Source organism: Temnothorax nylanderi, unplaced genomic scaffold (genome assembly GCF_030848795.1).
Source record: "Temnothorax nylanderi isolate EJ_2023f unplaced genomic scaffold, tnyl_v1.0 TNYL_tig0366_pilon, whole genome shotgun sequence".
NCBI lineage: Eukaryota > Metazoa > Arthropoda > Insecta > Hymenoptera > Formicidae > Temnothorax > Temnothorax nylanderi.
In genome coordinates, this window is record NW_027249428.1 from 6519 (window position 1) to 14314 (window position 7796).

General features: G+C 42.8%; 1 long non-coding RNA gene across 1 annotated transcript; it reads right to left on the reverse strand.

The window, feature by feature from the left end:
• Positions 1-545: 545 nt before the first annotated feature.
• On the reverse strand, positions 546-2530 carry LOC139781822 (uncharacterized). The gene is made up of 2 exons (XR_011720690.1): positions 1038-2530; positions 546-733 (listed from the first exon to the last, which is right to left on the reverse strand). It is a non-coding gene; the product is annotated as an uncharacterized lncRNA (long non-coding RNA).
• Between the last annotated feature and the right edge of the window lie 5266 nt (positions 2531-7796).

Below are 7796 nucleotides of genomic sequence, written 5' to 3' on the forward strand. Positions count from 1 at the left end.
CGAATTTTTTGGGAAAACACTGCCGCGGCGTAGAGACGCGCCGTTCTCGAGCCGCGTGACGTCATCCTACGCGCGCGACGCGTACATATATTACATATGTACGCATACTAAATCACGTAAAAGCGTAATACCGCACATAGTGTATATATATATATATATATATATATATATACGGCGCCCACGCGGAAAACGTCACCCGTCGCGAGACCTTACTCGATCAGCCCGCGGATCGTTCTACTCGCGTATTTACGAGCCGTATCTACAGGCGCGTCACACCCACACCGTTTGTCTCGCACACACGCAACACGCGCGCACACATGCACACACACATACATACACATACACACACACGTATCAGCGTAAAGATACCAATACGCACATGACAGGTGTGCCTGGTAGGTAAACCACAGATAGGGAACTTTTGTATGCATTACCTTGCTCCGGAACACGCGAAGGATTCAGACGCGATCTTGCCGTGATGTCGGTCACCTTGACGCGAGGATGCTCGCGATCGTCGACTGCAGATTATTCTCTTTCTCTCTCTCTTCTCTCTCTTTCTCTTTCCCTCGTTATCTCGTTGCGCTTTTTCTCGAAATCGGCTGTAGACTCCTGCGTGTCACCAAAACACCAGATGAAACTTCCGCCGAACACTTACGACTAATATATCCCGCGATTTCTGCGATCCAATGTCGAACACCACTGCTTCGAAAAAGTATCCCCGGCTCTCACTTTACTGTAATATCCCGATGTGGTATCTCGCGGAGACGATGATTCGCGCACGGACGACGGTCGTACGGTATCCGTGCGAGTGTATCGCGAATGGAAAAAAAACGACCGCTCTCTCTCTCTCTCTCTCTCTCTCTCTCTCTCTCTCTCTCTCTCTCTCTCTCTCTCTCTCTCTCTCTCTCTCTCTCTCTCTCTCTCTCTCTCTCTCTCTCTCTCTCTCTCTCTCTCTCTCTCTCTCTCTCTCTCTCTCTCTCTCTCTCTCGCTCGCTCGCTCACGCGCTAGCCGGCTCGTGTGCGTTTTGCTGACCCACCACTGCACCAATGTTCCAACTCATAATCAGCTTTCCCCGATCACACGAGCTCCGGTTTTTTTAGCTCGAATCCGCGCGCGCTGCCGCTTTCTCTCACTTGCTCTTTCCTTCCGCGCTTCTCGCACCGTCTCTTTTGCTCTTTCGCCTCTTCCTTCTCTCCGCTTTCTCTAGTCCGCACGCGCGATGTGTTTCCGATGATGTTTCTGACGATCTGGAAATGTCAAACGTCAGTGCTACTGACTACGAAGCACGCGCGACCTGGACGAACGTTGCGGCAACACGGCAACGGCGACGGCGACGGCGACGGCGACGACGACGTGGATGACGAAGACGACGACGGCGACGTACTACGTGTCGCGATGATAACGACGACGGCAATAGTAGTAGCAGCAACGACGGCGGCGGCAGCGACTGCGGCGGCGGCGGCGGCGGCGGCGGCGGCGGCGGCGGCGGCGGCGGCGGCAGCAGCGGCGGCGGTGGCGGTGGTGGCGGTGGCTACGGCAATGGCGACGTACGTCGGGGGCGACGGCGGACACGACGTTGTCGTTGGTACTAACCGGCGCTTGAACGGAAACGGGTGGATATTACAATGCAGCTGACGGAAGCCTCGATGCAATTTTTTGAGAGAGGGTGAAGAGGTAAGGCGAGCGATGCTGGTTAGGCGACGGGATTGCGACTGCTTACTGCTTGCTTGCTAGCCGCTAGCGGGGGCCTGGCGCGACAGCAACTGCCCGACGGCAGCGCCCCTCTCTCCCCCTTCTCCGATTCCAGCGAACCCCTCCATCGCTCCGTCGCGCGTATTCCCCTTTCCTCCCCCTTGCCGCCTGCCCGCGCCCCGCGCCCCTCGTCCCACGCCGCGCCGTTCGCGCCAGCAGCTCCACGGTCCGTCTCGCTCCCGCACTCCGCACTCCGCACTCGATATCGCGCGGCCCGTCTCGTCCGCGCCTCGCTCCTTCTCTCTCTCTCGTCATCCCACCACATTCCAGTATTCTCCGCCGCGCTCGGCGGGTCTCTCTCTCCCTCGCGCCCGCTGGATCGGCTGGATATCTTCCATCGCGTTCCTCTCTCCATCCACCCGCTATACCTCCTCTCTTTTCCTCTATCGCGCTATCCCCTCCTTTTCTCTCCACCCCGGAATCTCCTGTCATCTCGCTCGCGTCTACCAGATAACTCCGCTTTTCCCTTCCCCGTCCTCCCCGCGGCTATCGCGCATCACCGCTCTCCTTCTCTTCCGTAACTCTGTCCGACTCGCTCGCGCCTATCAGATACATCTTTCCTTTTCTATCCTCCCGCTACGCGGCATATTTCCCTCTCTCTCTCTCTCTCTCTCTCTCTCTCTCTCTCTCCCGCGGTTTCTCTCTCCCGCCGACTTAGCGATTTCTGTCATCTCGCTCGCTCGCGCGATGCCACGTCGCCACCACCACCATTGCCGCCGTCGCCGCCACCGCTGTCGCCGCCGCTGCCGCCGCCACCGCCGCCACCATCGTCGTCGACGTCGCGGCGGTGGTGGCGGCAACGGCGACGACGAGGAGGCCGCCGACCGCCCCTCTCTACGGCTCGATAAACCACTTCGGCGCGCATGCTCGCGTTTTCCCCTTTCCCCCCTCCTTCTTCGCCGTATCGTTCCCCATATGACCGTAACTCCGTCTTCGTCGGTCGTCCCGTTCTCGCCGCCTGGCGACCCAGCCTGTCTGTACGTACGTACGTTCGCTCGCTCGCTCGCTTCGCTGGAGAACCGGCAATGGGGTTAGGTTGGATTTGGTCGCGCATCGCCTGCTGACTATCACGCCGCTCGCGGGTGGAGGGGTTTAGTCAGTCACCCCTTCCCTTTTCCTCACGCCGCCGCTCTCGCGGCGTCTCTCTCAGTCTGACCTCTCGCGCGATCTCCTTCCTTCCGCCGGTACCAACATGGTGAAGGAGAACCTGCCGCACGCGTTCTGCATGTCGGAGTAATCTTGTTTCACCGCGCGCGCGAGGCGGAGTGCGTAAAAGAGAGAAAGAAAGAGAGAATAAGAGTGATAAAGGCAGAGGGCGAATGCGAAAGGCAGAGGGAGATGGAGAATGCACGCGTGAGGGAGGGAATCGAGCGAGATCCGAGGAAAATTCTTTATATCAACGCCAATGCCTTTAGCGCGCGGCACGGTGCAGCGCGGCGGGAAAGATTCTCGAGTACGACGGAACGTAGGACCACCGGGCCGCGTATTTTTCACGCGGACGCGGACGCGCGGCGCTCGCTGACGTCGTCGCGACGCCCGAGCGCGTCGCGAGGACGACCGAGAGCGGGGAATTAAATAACGGGATTCGATCCGATCTCGATCTCGGTGCGCGACACTCGATCGGATTCCGGTCACTCTGTATTGATCCCGAAATTCGATCGAGTATCTCGCGCTCGCGATTTCCTACGACTGTTTTTCGTACGAATTGCGTTCGACGAGGGGAAAGAGAGAGGGATAAAGCGTAATACGCACATTGGCACTGTTTAGACCTCTATCCGCTCGTAATCCCGGCTTATGTGTATTCACGTATAGTTTAACACAGTGCTTCCCAAACTTTCCGATTCAGCGCACGCCTAAATTCGCCAGAAAATCTCTAAGGCTTGACTGACTTAATAATTAAAATGTCGCAATGTAGAATAATTTTCTCTAGAAAAGTAGAACATCGAATACCTTTCTTCGCTTTCAAAATACCGAAAAATAGAAAAAAAACAAAATTTTGGATTTTGAGGGATAAATGTGGAAATTAATATCTTATTACACGAAACGTGTATCATTGTCAATTTAATTCAAATTATTCAATTCTGTAAAATGAGAAAGATTATTATATTTTAAATATTAATTGCATTTTAATGTTTGACTCTAGAACGCTTAAGTACTAATTTGCGTGTCCATTACAAACTGACCTTCAGAGTTGTAAATTTAAATACAGAGAATATCTCTTTTAGCAGAGTTGACTAGTTTTGCTTTTTTTTTTTTCATTTAATTTATTCGCTAGAATTTCTTTAAATATACATTATACTCCTACTGCAAACTGCACATATTATTATAAAATAAATGACATCATGAATATTTTCAACTCATGAAAATTCATAGAGCTGCTTAAGTATTAACACGTCGAGTGTCGGCAAAGTTTTCTATGGAAATACTAAGCTAACTTGTGTGTGTGCAACAATCTCATCTTAACAAATAATTTCAAATGTACGTTCGTGCCCGTGCACACAAATTCAACTCCTAATTTGTAAAAACATATTTATTAAATGCAATGTTTGCGAGAGTGCAGAGAATCTACAACGAAGTAAGGGTCGAGGAAACTGAACTTTCTATATAAATCAAAGTTAAACTTTAGGTTTAATATAGAGCATAATTGCGTCACTAAATCAGTAGAAAATTACTTTATATTAAAAACTATATACAAAAACTAGTTATAGATAAATATTCAATGAATAAATACAGAATGAGAGAGAGAGAGAGATTCCGAATTGTTGATTGTTTGACTATTAATCTCATGCGGAGCGAAACAAGCATCTTCGAAATGCAGCGAATCGAAAACAAGCAATTTTCGATTAAGGGGTTACACCACATTGAAGCCTAAAAAAAGCAGCTATTTGAGATTTTTTTTTAGACAATGGTAAAGTAAATAAAAAATCTATAAAAAGGTATTGATTCTACATCTATTTGAGTACATAAAAAATATTTTTAATTTTATTTTTCAAACAAGATGGCGTCGCTGGGGCTAATCCATTGAGGCTTGTTTTTCAGGAATGCCAAATCGGCGTGTAGGATAACTGCAAAGCAGTTGGACTTAAAACAAAAAACCAAAAATTTTTAATTTCTACACAGTATTTACTAAAGAAATATGTAGGGGTTTTAAAAAATATGGTTTTTTGTGAAAATGGTGAACATTTGAAAAAAGAGTGTCATTTTTTACCTAAAAATTTAGTATAAATATATCCGTAGCAAAGACTATTTTTAATATATCGCAAAACCCCTACACATTTCTTTAGATAATTTAGATAAGAAAAGCCTGTCAAAATTTTAAGTGAATCGGATGAAAATTGTAGAAGTTATGCTGCACGCCGATTTGAAAAATGTCATTTCGAGAAAAACGCGTTTAAAGTTTTACATAGCAAGCATATACAGCCGGCGCGCTTCCCTTTAATCGGCTGTACAGTCGTAAATACTTCGAATTTTACATTCCGACAAAAAGGACTTTATTTTTAAGACTATATACTATCGTTTAAACGGAAAAAAAATTTTTAGATTTTTTGAAATTTTTAAAGTGGTGTAACCCCTTAACCTTTAGAGGCCGGGGGTGGTCGAAATATCGACCACCCAAAAAACACAAGTTATTTGATGTTTTCAGGCAAAATTTGTGTGTTGAATAAGGGAAAAATAGTAAAAAAAAAAAAAGTCTTCAAGTCCTTTTCCCGGCCTCTAAAGGTTAATGCAGCAAGCGATCATGATCGTAAGAAGATTATACAAACAAGTTTCGCGGAACAGAGATACGAGTTTCTAATGTCTTATATAGTTTAGTAGATTTTCGGAATCTTATCTTCTTGTTTGTAACATCAATGGTTAATCTTTCATAATCAATAGTCAATCTAATAACAATGAGTTTTAATCTTTTATCAATCGATTTTGATAAATGAGTAAGAAAGCAAGAGTTGATTGTTATTTCCTTTGTTTCCAATGTTTCCATCATTTTATAAAGGTGTTTTTATTTAAATGAGAACATATATATATATATATATATATATATATATATATATATATAAAGAGCGTGAAACAAAGAACTATTACAACAATTTTTATATCAGACGCATAAAATAGTTATAAAATAAATACCCAATTAGAATGTTCTTGCTAATTAGTAATTACATATATTAAACATGCTCAATTAATTTAAACAATAATTTGGAAAAAATAAACTGATTTAAATAAGTTTTTGTTTTTATTATATTTCTTTTATTATTTATGATACATATCCTTTCATCGTAGTAGTTATTATATATCATAAAAAATTAAGGAAAATAACAAAAAAACAATAAATATCCAATGACATTTATTTGTTGAAGCTCAAAATTTTAATTCTTGGAAATCGTATTAACAAATGTACATATTTATATATGCGTAAACTCAATTTTCAATTTACAAAGAGAGAGAGAGAGAGAGAGAGAGAGAGAGAGAGAGAAGAGATGTAATTATCATATATAATCATTACATCAATAAAAAAAAACAATTTGTGAAAAAGCTAAACTGCACAAAAGATAAAGAAAATCAAAATTGTGTCAATATCAGAGGAAAGTGATAATCAACGATTTCTGAGACTCCTGAGAACTCGATTCTGAGACTGAATGGACCTAATATTTTCTCTTTCTAAATCATAGGTATATCGTTAGTGTATATAGAGAGAAAAAATAAACTATATTTAGATTTGATCGGTAAAGCAATCTACAGAACTCTGAAACATTATCGAATCAGCATAGAAAATTTCACGTTCTCTCTTTTCGCTCGTCGCTAAAGTAATTATATAAAAAGGGAAGAATTGAAGGAGAAATAGAGACGTTAAACGGCAGCCCATGCAACAAACATCCTAATGTGCATCTGTAGTATCCTGTATCTCGTTACTCGTATAAACCGGTGAGAGATCCTTGGGATCCGATGACCGATACTAAGCCAGAGGGCCACGGGGCGTATCGTTCGGGCTGATACCTCTCCGCCACACATTGGTCTAGTATCTGTCGTACGTGCGCGCGGACCTTGCTCGCCATGTTCACGGCTATCTTAGCCGCGATGTCACAACAGAGATCGGCTCGACTGCACTCCGTCCACGTTCCAGATCCTGATGGCGTCGCCGTTTCGTCTTGTCGATCTAAACCGCAGTGAAAGCGCAGACAGTGCTACCTGATTCTAATGGATAACCCGCGGTCCTTTTACATGCAAACTCTCTTTCTCTCGCGTGCGCGCATATTGACTTTTACATCTGCCCTCTAACTTGGGTGACATGTAATATATCTCGTCTCATTATCATTTTCATACAATACATACTTCGGAATATGCTGTATGAAATAATCATGACATCAATTTTAACAACAGCTCTTACGACTAATTTGAAATTGATTTTTTGTAATTAACATATATCTGAGTTAACGTAGGGGAAGGTGCTGTACCTCGGAACACTTTTAAGTTTTTGATTTTTCTGAGCTACAGTTTTAATTTAAAAATTTTGAAAAAAATATATTATTAAAGTATATATATGTATATATATATATATATATATATATATATATATATATATTTTAGTATTTAAAAAAACCCAAATTTTTATTACTATCTGGTAAGAGAATATTGCAATTTTTTATAATTGGAAATTTTATTTCAAGGTACAGCAGCTTGGTGTACCTTGGAACACTTCTTTTTGTACCTTGGAACACCTATAAAAAATTTTAATTTAAAAAAAAAGTAAATTTTTTCAAAGAAATATATTTTATTAAATTTTATTTTATTTATTACCATTGTTTTTATTAAATTTAGTTACATCTTGGTCAATTATTAAACTGAAAGTGACAATCAAATCTAACGATCAGATAAATCATTATCGTCATAAATAAAAACAACTTTTATTTTAAGTAATCTTGCGTGTTTTTCTTAACTGCTTTTATTTTTCTCTCTAATAAAATATTCTTATTAATAAAATATTTATTAATAAAATAAAACAAAAAGGCAAAAATAAAAATAAAATAAAATAATATTAACGCTTAAT